The 15,105-nt window shown below is 40.8% G+C and overlaps 1 long non-coding RNA gene across 1 annotated transcript; it reads left to right on the forward strand.

The window, feature by feature from the left end:
- The first annotated feature begins 7,537 nt into the window (after positions 1-7,537).
- Positions 7,538-12,372, forward strand: LOC112978038. The gene is made up of 3 exons (XR_003257730.1): positions 7,538-7,805; positions 10,463-10,576; positions 10,670-12,372. It is a non-coding gene; the product is annotated as an uncharacterized LOC112978038 (long non-coding RNA).
- Positions 12,373-15,105: the final 2,733 nt, after the last annotated feature.

Genomic DNA, 15,105 nt, shown 5'->3' on the forward strand with positions numbered 1-15,105 from the left:
CAGCCCCGCGCCGACCGCGCCCGCTCCCGCTCCCAGCCTCCCCCCCGCCGCGGAGCCCGGGCAGGCGGAGCGGAGCCGGCAACCGCAGCTAGCAAACGTCGGGCCGCTTCATTTCTTCCCCGTGAGCTCGTTCTGCTCCTGCGCATTGCTTAGGGAAACTTAGCCTAAAATACATTTGTTAAGCAGAAAGTTAACACTTCTCGGCAGCTCAGTTTGGATGCTATGGCCAGCGAACCCCTTTTTAAAAAGCACAACTTATGCCTGACAGGAAAACCATGCCGATGCCGTAAAAATTCAGTATTGGGTATGGAACCCGATGCAAGCCCGTATTTTTGTATTTCCAGTTTTCCAGCACTCCACTCTGCTGCTACAGTGCAAAGGCTCTTCTCGGATATCTAGGCTGAGCCTGGGATGGCACACACAAAATGTTATAGAAATCCACTGTACTGATGCTGGGATGTCAAAGTGCTTTTGTTCTCCTGCCCCCTTTTTCTTGCTTGTAAAATTGCTAAGTAAACTATTAATTTGGAAAAAAAAATAGAACTATTAACTCCTGGAAATTAATATTAATTACAAAATAGCACTTGGTTCAGCTATTTCCTAGCTTTCTACAGCAGTCATAACAGTCACATGACTTTCTCTTTTAGCTTGAAGACACACCGTAAAGTCTTGAAAATAACATAAAACCACACCTGATTCAATGATTTCTTCATTCCATATAACAATCCATGTTAAAGCCCACATCAGCATCAGTCTGGATGGAGGAGAACATGACTAGGATAGAGTTTTCTAAAGCACGTGATCAAACCTTAAATTGATTTGTCTGAGTTGCTATCTTTCAACAGATGGTAATATTCCATTTGAATTATTTCCTGTACGTTTGTAACATCTCTCACATCTCTACTTTTCATTGTTTTCCCCAGTGTTCATTTGCTTTTGAGTCTGCTTGGGCTAGTAAAGCGCTCTCTTGACAGTAATTCTGCAGTCTGTATTTCCATTTAGAAATGCTGATCCAAAGAACCATGAGAAACCCCATATAGCCAGCATAGTTTAAATAGGTGTTTATGACTTTTCTTCTTTATAAGAAGGTGTGAAAAGAAACAAAAGTCCATTATTCAACCCAGTTTGGAATGACGGCCAATGAAATAAGCTGCTTTAAAAATAGGCTTAATACGTGTTATCATTGACCTGTTTCTTTGCTTCTCCCCTTTCACAAAAGGGAGTCAAAAAGCTTGATTTCCTTCTTGTTCCTGTGCTTTGTCATCCCACAGGCTCACTCTCAGTACTTTTTACAGACCTTATTTTTGTTACATTTGAGATAAGCCATCTCTGATGCATCAGTACACACCTTTGGGAGCACAGCAGAACTTGTTCCTTTTAGTTTCCCTCCTACACCGAATCCTCAATACTGAATATTTACCAGAGAAGGAAGTAGAACTCAGCCCAACTTGTCCTATGTTCATACCTCCTTAGCTGCTTTTTCTGACTCCAAAATTCCCAGCAAAGTTAAATAGCTTCAACAACACAACTGATGTTTGGGAAGTTAATGTAGAAGTATTAAGCAGCCCTGAGAACCTGGATATTTCAGGAGATAGGTAACAGCTTAGCCGGAGCTTTAGATTTTGAAAAGTGTCCTTAAGCACCCAGAATGGCAACCAGGCACTTAAGTCCTTTCATGGATGTATGTCAAACTCTTGGATAACTGAATCTTTAACTACTCAAGAATGAGCCACACACAGCCCAGTCAGAGAAGGAACTGCCTGTTGCATGGTTTGTGCAGCATTCATGGCAGAGGCTCCAAACTGTAGACATTACTCTGATAGAAATGCTGATAATAATTACTATTGTATCAGCCAACTGATGTTTGCAATGGAATGATACTTTTGATAACAATTCATTAATCCGAACCATAGCTATCATCTATTACATGAAGTTGCCAACTACTCATTTTTTTTACTGGAACTCCCCTCCATTAAGTTGAATTCATGCATTTCCAGTATTGCAGGTCTCTGTTTTCACATTTTGCAATCTCTCCTTTCATAATAAAAGATCTCATCAACTGAAAACATAAGCCTCAAATTATGACTTGAGAATACATCTACCTGATATCCACTTGTTCCCTTGCATATCCCACATTTTTGTGCTCTGTAATCCATCCTTCCCTTCCTTGCASTGGAGTGATGCGAACTGAACCTGTGCCATGGTGCTTTCTTTCATCAAGCTTAAAAGAAAAGGTAGATTTTGGGTAGGGTTAAATGGACCTTGCATGCAGGTTAAAATCAGAACACTGATTTTCCAAACTGTGCTGTAGCACCTCATAAGTGCTTAATGTATTTGCTGACTCTGAGGCAGAATGGTAGTTCCCTTTCTGCAAGCCATGGACCATGTGGCAGGTTCYTGAACACCAGAGAAACACTAACAAGACAAATGACACCAAAGAGATTTCTGGGGAGGTGAMGTATATTCATGTTTGGACAGGAACTTTCTCTGCACTGATAGCAGGATCATCAATAAATTTCAGGAGCCCATTTATGTTCTCAGGAGCACTATCTACCCTCTTCTGYCATGACTTAGGAAACCGGACAGGGTGGGATCACATTCAATTGCAAATGCCGTGTGCGTTTGGAAGACAGAATGGAAGACGGTGTTCGCTTCAAAAARTTTTAGATGCCTGCACAAATGCCGAAAAGCTGGAGTTTAATGCTTCCAAATGAAGTGCAACCTGGGTATTGATGGACTCCATAACCAGTTCCCACAGTTGGAAAATGCACTAATAAGTAATCCAACAAGATTAGGGATGAGTAGTGCTCTTATCCTGCCACACTTTAGACCAAATGTGTCCCTATCTGCTAATACACGATTTTGCGGCCTAGGCTTATTCTTTCACTTTGGTAGATGAGGCAACAGCCAATATATACGTGCAACATTCTGCCCCGATAAATATTTTGAATTGTGGTGAATGGCAAGGAAGAAGACAGAGTATCGATTTGCTTGAAAACCAACACATCAGATTCACTGTGGCTTTCTATATTTGCTATTTTGAACTATCAGAAAATCAATTCAACGTAGGCTGCATCCTCTGTTATTATAACTGAGTAAAATCTTTTTAATGCATTCCTCTTCCATTGCAGTTGTGTGGGCAGCGTTAACAGTTTCAGTAACAGAAAACATTAATAATTTCAACAACACAAGTTGTTGAAAGGATATCATCAGAGCTGCCAGCYGCAAAACAGACCCCAAAATCTCCATAAACAGGAATCTCTGAAAACACCACAATGATATGCAAACTGAAGAAAACAAAAGAAAAAAGGAGTGCTAATTAAACTGAGTTAACCAGAACAAAATATAAACAAACTCAATAAAATACTATTTATAAAACTGCAATATGTAAGAAGGCAATGCAAGTGGCATCCATGACACATGACTTGCTGTCTGCAACTCCTGTTTCATGTTTTTCTTTTCTGATTCTTCTTGCTCATGTGATGCAACATGGTACAGGAGTGAGAAGCAGGACAATGATCAGTGCTACTTTTTGGAGTTTATAGCAGCAAGCAGGAAAGATTGCCATGGTAGGGACTAGAAAAGTCCTACCATTTTACTGAGGATTTATAATGTGGGACTGTTCAGCCATGCTGGTGCTATGGACAAGACTCTGTCCTTCACATGGGCCTGAGAGAAATTGGGATCTCCTGATGCTCATACTGCTTCAGTTTCATGGTTCTTTTCTATGGTTGCCTGTGCCCAAAATACATGCTTTGGTCTCACTATGTCTTTTTTCTCTTCTGCTGACCTCACGTTACAGTGTTATGAGCCCACATTCAGCATCTACCAGCAAGGAGGATACCAAGATGTTGTCCATAGACCATACTGAGACAAGACGGCTTGGTCACCAGTTCTGCCAGTCTCTAAAAATGGCAATTTCATTAGTCATGCTTTCATTTACACTTGACAATTTTTATCATATTGGATGCATCGTTCCCTACTCATTTTTGAAGTGCAGCCTGAGGAAATCAAATAGATGTTCTTTTGTTCAGTGGCCCAGTAAAAACAGTATTGCCATTGCTGGTATGAGGTCACAGGCCCTATACTGACTTTGCATCGTGCTAACTTTAAACCATCCCAGCCTCTGCTGCAGCATGTTCACCACCTTGCAGGGAACATTCAGGGAGAGGGTGAGGCTGCTCATTTTGAGGAGTGGTGGCAGTTGGTGGGACAGTTGTTGTCAAACTGACAAGATCAGCCAGGACCAGCTTGCCCACTTTCAGCAGGGTGGGGAAGCCTGCCAAGTTCATTCCACCTGCACCAGCAGCACCACATGACTCTGGCTGGAGCTGGCATTGAGCTGCGTGGAGCTCATGCTTTGGTTCCTGTTGGCCAGCAGGAAGCACTGCTCAAAGCCCACAAAACTGCTCRGTGCCCACTGTGTCAGCCACTGCACTAGCATGTTCCAGGACTGGTCCTCCCGGATCTGCCTGGCCAGCACCACCATGTCCCAAATCTTCTCCTGGCAGAGCTCCAGGTAGGACATGGAAACCAGGTTGCTCCACTCCTGGYTCTCGGAGCCAGCATCAGTGTCCTGTGTTGTCTCCAGCATATCCAACAAAGCCTGCAGAGTTGYATCTGGCTACTGTGGGCTGCCCATAAAGGTGTGTGTCTTACTGGAACAACTGGGCCTGTAGACTAAGACACGAACCTTCTGCCCTTCCAAGGGACCTTGTCCACAGACAGCATCAAACTGGTGGTTGGTGGCCTGGTTCCAGGGAGTAGAAGTCAAAGTGGCAGACTCAAGGCTCTTCCCAGGAATATCTTTGGGGGACTTCTAATGGGTAATAGCCAGGAATTTGTGTACAAGTGAAATGGAGAGTGACTAATGGGGGGAGGAAGAAAGAAGGGGGGATGAAAGGTTGTAGCATCTTTTACTGGACAAGACTCTGTGTCCAGGTTTCAGGCTAGATAGTGCATAAGAACATAAATTATGTGGATATCTTCAAATGGGAAGGAGACAGTATCTCAGGCCTTACAAGCATATAAATGAGCAGAAAATTTTTTCTGTTATTAAGTGATTCAGCAAGATCTGCGTTATCAGCTAAGCTGCTTAAGTATCTAGGACTCCTGCAGCATAACAAATCTGCAACCATTATCTTCCAGGTGTTTCTAAGTCTTAGGAGAATACCAATAAACTTCRTAAATAACTGGTACATGACTGATACTCTGATGCTGGCTATATTCCTTTCAGATGTTCCCCATTATCTGGGTGTGCTCCACTAGTTAGCTAGCACTGTGTTGAGAGGTCCTCCTGATAATGACACAGCAAAGGCAGTTTCTGTTAGTGCTGCTCTTCAGAAGCTTCTGAAAAATTAAATAATGTAACCCAGTGGAGGTCAGCAAAGAGACAAAGAATGTGCGAAAGAACTAAAAGTTCAGAAGGAAAAAATACGGTATGAATGGATGGGTAACATTGGCAGTATTGTACCCTTGCATTTTCATATGTTGCAAAATACGCTTTCATAATAACAGATCTTATCTACTGCCCTCCTCCAAAAGCATCAGTTATGACTCAAGAATTGCAGCACAGATTTGCTGAATAGAAAAAATGATATAATCTCTTTTCTGTCATAGCATGCTGCACCCTTTTGGCTAGTAGAACTGATTATGCCCTATTCTGGTGATARCTGCACCCACAGTCACAGGGAGCATGCCTCAACCCCTTGAATAAATTATGGAAATATATGGAAGCTTTCTCCCACTAACTTTTCTTCTCTTTTAACTTCTTAAACTCCTTAAAAAAAATACCCTACATTACTCCCATTTGCTCCATTCCAGATTGCTTTTCAAAACACCAGATCACCAGTTACCACATTTTTGTCATACTTCTACCTAAATCAGACCAAAATTTCCTAATAAAACCCTGACACAACTACAGTGCTGAAGAGGCACTAAATATGCAGCCCTACATGTCTGAACATGGCAGATGAGAACCTCAAGGTGGAAGAGAGGCTTCCCAGAGCCATGGAAACTCAAAACACATTTACAGCCCATCTGAGCCAAACTATGAATACTGTGTCACAAGAACAGGGTGATGACTAGCTTACCTTACTGGGTAAGGGAAGAGAGGGACTTAAACTCTTATTTATATTCTTTGTGGGATGGTGGTTTGTGGGAACTATTACTGTATGTTGCAACCAGGGAAGAACAGCTCTCTAGATACTCAGACAGTCTGATGTATTTTTTCGAAATTTCTCTCCAAGTCAGGTTACACTGTGAAGGAAATGGGCATTCATCTAACACTCTGGTGCCTGGGTGTACAGTAACATGGAATAACTTCTAATACTGTTAATAGGACAAAAAGGAAAAGATAATCTGAAAAAGATGCTTAAAGATCCTGCATAATAAACCATAGCATAGTAAAACAGATTTTGTAACATCAACGGGGCTGTGATTTCTCTCACCAGCCTTGTTCCTTGCACCTCCAAGTTTGCAAAGCATAACAGCAATCCCCTTGCTACTACAACAGGGCACAGAAAGGGAAGACACAGCAAAGAATCACACACCATCTCTACTCAAACCTGCGCAGGAAATAAAATTAAGTGCACGATYACTTACTGCCACAGGAAGCATTCCTCTTTTATTAAACAACATCCAGAAATTTCAGCAACTGAAAACTTTATCACTCTAGATGAACTTTGCCTTATGTTATCTTGTTCCTTTTCCAGTGTAGCTGTTCTGCAAACTTGGACACCTGAAAACCTGAAAATAGTTAAAATACGTCAAACTCAGTCACTTGAAAAATTAAAAATGTAGGCTTAAGGTTATGCCCAGATCACCTTATCTTTACACCCTTTGAATGATGTCCTAATCTACCAATCCGTCTCTTTCTCTCCCCCTCTCCTGACTCTTACTTCACTCTTACAGCAGATAGATTTAGTCTATGTTTTCCCTCCCAGGCCAAATATTTATGTCTAGATTCATTTTACCTAAGTGTCCAACTGAAGGGCCTAAGTTAAGGGGAGGGGTGCTTTAAACTCTCTGTGGCCAAYGCAACAAGACATACACTCTCAGTGGGTGATTCAATTTTAGCTGGGCCACGGTTTTGATAGAGAATATTGAACTGAAGCTGTTTAGAATTAATTGCTTAGCATAACTTGCTTAGCATTAGTAGCTAAATTTGCTGAAGCCTTAGGCCTCAGGCTGKGAACTTGCTGKGAACTTTTACTTAGATAAGTAAAAGGGGGCCCCAGAGCCGGTTCAAGCTAGAGAGATAAAGAAGTTACACGGACAGCAGGAGTAGCCAACCTTGAAGATAAGAAGCAGCCTGCCTAGAGACAATGAAGGGGCCCAGTGAAGAAGGGGAAGAACCCAGACCTAACTATTACTATTGGTCCAAACTATCGCTWRAGGGGTGGGGAATTTAGATTGTAAGGGTATAATTGCCCAGGGATTTCTTTGTTTGGGGTCCCTCTTCGGAGGCACCCAGCTCGAGCTGTAATTACCGCACGTGTATCATTAAATTCTATTTTTCTTCAATCTGACTCCGAACTTCTGCCTCAGCAGGAATCTAGGGTCGGACCCTGTTATGGTGGCYGGAGAGCCTGATTTTCCATAACAGTTTATCTCATACGGATTACTATCCCGTGATAGAATTTGGACCCTTTTATTCTCTTGCCCATGGTCTTGGCACTACACTTTCACTTACCGTCAAAACGCACAGACCGCACTCAACTGCTGCTTCACTGCTGGTGGTCTCTATAGCAAGAGAAGCCCCGCACCCTACTACTGGATATAATCTGTGAAAAAGCAGCACAGAGGTGAGTTATGGTGGGTATTTCGAAGAATACATGTAAYGCTCTCCTCCTTGTGTCACAGCATTGCTAAACTGTGTTCTCACCATCCAGCTCACATGATGGGATTACCTGGAATAGTCTCAGCTGGTTTCCATGACATACTGCCACTCTCATGGGGAGAAAGGAACTAAGATATCATTATTCCTAATGTCACAGCTCTTGGTTTTCAAAAATGTGTTTTACTGCCCTAATTTCTTCCTTTCCTAATCTTCAGAGGTTGATGTTGTGCTATTTGGAAAAAACCCAAGATACAGCCTAGCAACTCCTGTATTTTAGCAACGACRACAGAATCACTGGAATTGCAAGAGCAATCTCAAATTATATCATATAACGTTAACGAATATTGGACTGAAGCTGCCTAGAATTAATCGCTTAGCATAGCTTGCTTAGCATTAGTAGCTAAATTTGCTGAAGCCTGAGGCCGCAAGCTGTGAACTTTCACCTAGATACTTTAAACTTCTGCCTAGTTAGGTAAAAGAGGGCCCCAGAGCTGGTTCAAGTCRGAGAGATGGGGGGAAGGAGGGTGGGGGCTGTAGAGAGAAATAAGCAGTTTAGCATTACTGAGCACCAGCAGGGAGATGGACTTTAACCTAGGACGCAGAAGAAAGAAACAAAGAAACCACAAGACTGATTCCAGAGGGCAAGATAAGGAAGTAGAAGAGCCATACAACTATGCAAGAAAGAAGTGACCCAAAGACTGGTTGCGAGGGACAAGATAAGGGAGTAAAAGAGCCATCGGCACCTATGCAGAAGTGCGATAAGAAGTAAAGAACAGACCTGGAAACTACGGAAAGGACCAACGGGGAGCTGGAAGACCCCGAACTCTAATGTTATGATTGGTTCAGAACTACGGGGTGGATACTAGACTGGAAGGGTATAATTACCCATGGATTTGGCCAAACGGGGGTCCCTCTTTGGAGGCACCCAGCTCGAGCTGTAATTACCGCACGTGTGTCATGAAAATTTRTTTTGCTCCCATCTGACTTTGCACTTCTGCCTCAGTGGGAACCAAGGGTCGGACCCTGTTTTGGTGGCCAGCGAGCCTAATTTTCCATAACAATAGCAAGTGAAATAAGTCTCTTATTGGTGATATAAAGTCAGCAGAGAGACCTCATAAACATTTAGAAATTATGTTGCCACCGTACCAATGACAGTGGCAGGGGGAATACAGAGAAACTTGGAATCACACATGCCCCTAAAACAAATGATGGAGAGGAACTTGTGGCAGTTTCCCACAGTAAATGTATATATCATCCTGAAAAAAGAGAAGGGCATTCTTTATGTATATGCTACTGCACCCTCTCCTCCTCTTTTTCCTACAGAGGATAGGAACTCTGTATTTCAGGAGGTGAAAAAGCACAGTGCTATTAAGCCAGTAATGATTTCCTGTGCATGCAGTATATAAGACTTTACCCACCCTTTGCATATACTCACAGACATCATTTGTAGAAAGTTTGTAAAAAGATCTGCATCAATATTTGGAGCAAAATGATTATTGCAGCTTGCCTCACAAGGTAAGGATCCACCTGGCCTTCCCATCTGAAATATGCCAACAGGCACAGACAAGTCACATTAAATAGCAGGTGAAAACACATTGCATAACACTACAGTCTCTATTCCTGAGAAGTCATCTCTGCAACAGCATGGGCATAACGTGCTCCATTCACTAGATCTCATGGAAGGTGCTTCCTCTGTATAAGCATGTTTTCTACATCAGTAATTATGAGGGCAAGTGCAATAGTAATGAGACCTATTAGGCCTGTGCAAAGAACAGCCCCAAATCATATTGTTGTTCAATAAAATTTAAATACATGCATATAGGTTACAAATGTATTGGTTCCTGATTTTTTATTTGGAAAAAAGTATTGGAAATGTCACTTGAAAATTTGCTAGGTTCTTTCAGTTTCCTCTAATATGATGGACACTGCGTTTCTCTGATCATCYTAGTAGCCCTTCTTCTTTAGTTTTGAATTAGTCTCTCTGGGGAACGGACAACCAACTGTTTGCACGGTCATCTAGATGAGATGTCCCCAGAGTCTTGTACAGTAGCAATAAAAGTTTTCTTTTGCTGCTGGAAATTCCTGGGCTGCTATGTTCTAAGGTTGCATTTGCCTTTTCCAGAGGCTCACTGCAGCATTGGCTCATAGTCATCATTGCCCACCCATAGCCTTTCCTCCTCTGTGGATTGCCGAGTACACTGTCCCTCTTACAACAGCATTAATGAAGGCAATAACTAGGTTGGATTCCAGGACTTGAATAACTCCCACTAGTAAGCTACCTCTAGCTTGAAATCATCTTCCCTGCACTGCTTATTAGCAGGTGCAACCTAATTTTTTAGTTAAAATAATCCAACATCAGGACAGACAGGAAAAATCATTATTGCCATTAACACAACTGAGTGACCTGTTAGCCAAAATGATTAAATCTCATCCTAGCATTGACACCATGTGCTTTCTAACTAATCTTCAGGGAARATAAAAGTGAAAGTTCTTACTTTCTTATTCTAAATGGTGCTCAGGCAATAAATGCATAGTACTGGATATGCAGACAGCATAAATATGTCAGATAAGTATTTGAATTTAAGTATCTTTCTCTGCTCCTTTTATGACTGACTTATACAGAAACAGAGCAACCAAAAATGAAATAATGGAAAAATGTGACTACAAAATGGCAACATAGAAGTTAGAAATCACAACATAAAATTGCAACGCAAGAACTTAGAGTGGTAGGTAGAGGTAAGTATGTTTAACGCTGTTTTATTTCACTAGATTGCAAATAGATTATTTTCTTTAACCAGCTAACCTATTTTTATCTTCTACAAATTTAAGGATCACACTTTCAGAAGTGCAGCTGCTTTTGCACAAACCATGGCRTTTCACACCAGGACTCTTGCATCTAGTGCAAAAATTTGCAGCTGGGGCACAGTACATCCTTCAGCTTTGATTTGAGGACTTCTTATAAAAGTAAATTGAGCACATATCGTGGTAATGCATTCCAGTGGATAATTCGTGTCACAGACTGAATGTTACTTTTAATTTCAGTTTTGAATGAATTTGACCCACTGACCAGATCTGGTTGTTTTTATCATGTAGCGAATAAAGCTCTTCAATATCAGAAAGCTTCTCTCTTGGTGGTTCAGATATAGACAGTGCTCCATGGCATCTCACTGTCTCCAGAAAAGGATAATATAAGCATCAGAATAGTTCAGCTACAATTAATGAATTAATTCACTTAATTTTTGCCATCTAAAGGACACATAATCCCAGACATTTTTCTTATTCTTTCTCTATAGTCATTTGAGAAAAAGGGATAGCACAAATCACACTCTAAAAATGCCTCTCTCACTACATTGACAAGAGAACCTAGACACTAGCCTAGATAAGATGCTTAACTTTAGAAGGCTAAAAGTAGGCAAGATGAGTCCTATTTAGTGTGTCCCGAGTGTTACGAATGATAACACCACTCATTTCCTGAACAATTCTTGCTAGAGGCAGCACAATTTTAAGACTAAAATAAAACTGAACTACAGTACTTGAGATCTACTCAGATTCCCTCTGTGTTCCATCCACTTGTTTTGGACAGTTACCAGCTTACCTTCTAAMCTTCTCTGTCATAAGTGAAATTGCACTTTCAGCTCTTATCATCAGGTCTTATTCAACCAACCTCAACTGAGAATTGGTGTGTTGCACACTTACTTACAAAATTCCAGACACCCCTTCACTCTGTGAGAACAATCTATTCAATTTTCTTTGAGGGAAAGGAGGGGGAAGCAAAGCAGGGTGATATAATTCCTTCTGTCATTTAGCAACCATTATCAAGATTAAAAGGGAAGAACAGTATTTTGTAGCTGGACCAGTTTCTTGCACAACCTGTGCCTTGCACCTACTAGGTTACCTAATTGCCTTGGTTCACCTGAAGGGACTGGGTCCATATTTCATCACAACTCATCTTCACTTTTAGGATCTTCTTCCCTCTGTTTCCCCACTAGGTAGAAAGAAGCAGAAGCAGGAAGTTAGCTACTACATTAGTCAAACTATGCAAATCATTATTGCATGCCAACAACAATTTATTGGGTTAACAGAGATTTTGGCATGCAATTGCATTTGGAAAAGCAAACTTTCATTCAATGGCATTGTACTCAGGATATGTGCCAACTTACTTCACATCCCCAGGCCCATAAGTGCAGCTAGTTCTGCAAATGATATGAAGTTATTAACTGCAATTCAGTATTGTAAAACAAGATGACAATTCAAATAATCAATGACACAGAAGTCACAAATAGACAAATCACCCTCATCTGTGCCTTTGAAAATGTGTAATAATAGTCCATGCCTCTTAGGAAAATTTCTTACATGTTGATAAGGAACACTAAACATAATTATAACTGATTATGTTCTATATTTGGTTCCTTTACAGAAGAAGTGTAGTACCCTGGCATACAAAGAACAGATAACAATTCACTTATACTGGTTTATCAAAATATGTTAAGTATTAAGGATTAAAGATAAATGAATGTTGAATTGCAATGGCTCCTTTTAGAGGATTGTTATGTTAGAAACATCTTCATACAAGGGCAGGAAATGGTCACATGTTGTCACCCATGCTCAGGAACAAAACAAGCACTTGCAAATTTTTCAGTTAAGCTCAAATTTTTCTGCTCCCTACTCACCTGTAATTGGCATTTCTTATTTTTCAAATGCAGTTGTTAATGTTTTCTTCCAAAAATAATGTCTTAAGAAACTATCAGGTTAAATTAATATTTTACTGATAAAAGGTGGCAAAACCAGATTCAGTCTCTTTTTTTCTGAACGCTTGTTTCTGAATACTTGATGGGATATCTTGTCTTTACTCATCTGGTACTGCCTTCCACCAGTGCCAGTCATTTCCTCCCTCCCTTTCTGTTCTTTTTCTGCTCCCCCCTCTCCAGGCCTAAATATCATCATTGCTTTTTGTGAGGCCTGAACTGTGCAAGGATGAGGTAGACCAAGGGTACCCCCTAGAGAGAGGCAAAAAACAGTCTTGGGATTACTACATAAGGAAGACCAGGAAGAACACATGGTCTCTAAAATCTGCAGGCAATTTGCAATCCACAATGCATAGTCCAGGAGATCTGAATTATCCCCACAATCTAGAGAAACCAGGGAGAGCAAGTTCAGGACCAGGGAACAAGAGGACTTTGGACCCAATGGACAAACAGGATATTAAGTTCTGAGAGGTCCAGGAGAGTCTAAAGCTCCATCCACGTGAATACACCCAAGAGCACTTCCACAGCCCAAGTTTGGAGGCATGCCACAGGAAATACCCAGGGATATAGCAACTTTCTTCCGCAGCCCCATTTTCATGAAAGGCATCCTGGGTGTACAGACCCAAATGAGCGTGCTGGCAGAACACATCAGGCCCTTGATCAGAATGACTAGCCCCCCTTGGCCTTTGGGTGCTCGTATGATGTGGGACCTTGGGACACAGGTTGACATTTAAGGATAGATATATTTTATAAGAACCCAAAATCTGACAATGAACTAGTCATCTATGTATTCTTTGAAGGTTAAAAGGATTAAGACCTATATAGCTTTTGCTTCAGAATCCAAGCTTTTTGGATACGAAGAAACTCTTGAAAATATGGAGTGTAACCACTGCAGCATCTCAGAAGAGTAAAGTGCATTGAGGGAATCGCCTCAAAACTAAATGTTCAGGAAATTAGTTGAACCATCACCATTATGGAAATGTATATTGCAAAAGCAATTGAACATGTAGGGATGGCAGACAGTAAATAGAATTTATTATGAAAACCAAAAATACAACAGCCATAGTTCCTATTAGACTGTAATTATAATTAGTTCCATAGCTACTGTGGTAAAAAGTTTAATTTGATGTATGTGCTGCCAGTACCCTTAAGATATACTTTAAACATAAGCTGTTCTAGGCACAGTTTAGGCTTAGTTCTGTATTACAAATGCCTGTGGTTTACCACCTAACATATTAGGAACATGGGATGAAAGTTTGACAGGTCTCAAACAGGCATCAGAAACAGCATTCATAAATTGTGACAAATACTTATGTATTTGCTTGCACGATCCCTGCATAACCTCCAAGGATCAACTGTGCAGTCTTTTATGGATGTCATCAGCACCAGTTAGCTCAAGAATCTAATCGTTTGGTTTACATACATGGTTGTTCAAAGTCTAAGTCAATAGTCTTATGAATATTGTTATCAGAAGATTATTTCATGCTTTTATATTTTTGTTATAAGATTATTTCATGCTCATCATTTAAAGCTGACCTGCATTGTTGAAAGAAAACTTGGCACAAGTGCAGGAGTTTAACTGTTCCCAATTAAGTTTTACTTCAGCTTTTACGAATTACGGATCAATGGAGGCAGCAAAGAGAAACTGTTTATAGGAGTTTATTCAGAGTATCTTGATTTGTGAGTGTGCCACAAGATAAGAGAAAGGAGAGACAGGGAAAAACTAAATTTGTAGGAAGTACCCCTGGGTGATAGATTGATAGCTGAAATGGCAAGTGAGTATTGTGAGCCATGATATGTGGGAACTGATGCATTAGGGAAAGGTTTGTCTACAAGTAGAATCGATGTTATTAAATTGATTTGTCTAGACCCATTCTGATCCTATTTTGCAAATGGCTGTAAACCTTGGCAATAATAGGTAGATCAAGCAAGCTTTCTAATATACATTTTGAAACACGTGAGGCTGAGAAAGCAGGGCTAGGAGCTATATTCTGAAAAGGACATTGCACTGTTGTGAGAGACTCCAAGCACAGATTTCCATACCACCAGCCAATAGAATGGATGTGATTATTGAAGAATCATGTTATTAAAGCATGTGTGGGGAGATCAGAATCTTATCCTGGGAAAATCTAGATGACAATCTGATACGCACGAGAAAGAACAGATTTTTCACTCCCTACATCTTTTGGAGAATACCTTTCACTACTACAGAGAATAAGGCTGTCTCAAGTTATCCATCTTCTTCACAAAGTTAGGTACCTACCACCTCTCTGTTAATTCTATTATTCCAAACTTGAGAATAATCACCTCACATACTTCTCCTGTATTGTAAGACCTTGAAGAACTCAAATGTTTCCACCAAAAGTCACCATACCATCACCTTTCTAAAGGAATCCCCAATTCTTCTCCCATCTTGCTGCAATTTTCACTATGAGATCGCATAACAAGGGTGACATCAAGTTCTGATGCACAGCTCAAGTCTTGATTTGTATTTCACCAGTTTTTCTAAAGAATATATCT

The sequence above is a fragment of the Apteryx rowi genome, unplaced genomic scaffold (genome assembly GCF_003343035.1).
Source record: "Apteryx rowi isolate R43461 unplaced genomic scaffold, aptRow1 scaffold_897, whole genome shotgun sequence".
Lineage (NCBI taxonomy): Eukaryota > Metazoa > Chordata > Aves > Apterygiformes > Apterygidae > Apteryx > Apteryx rowi.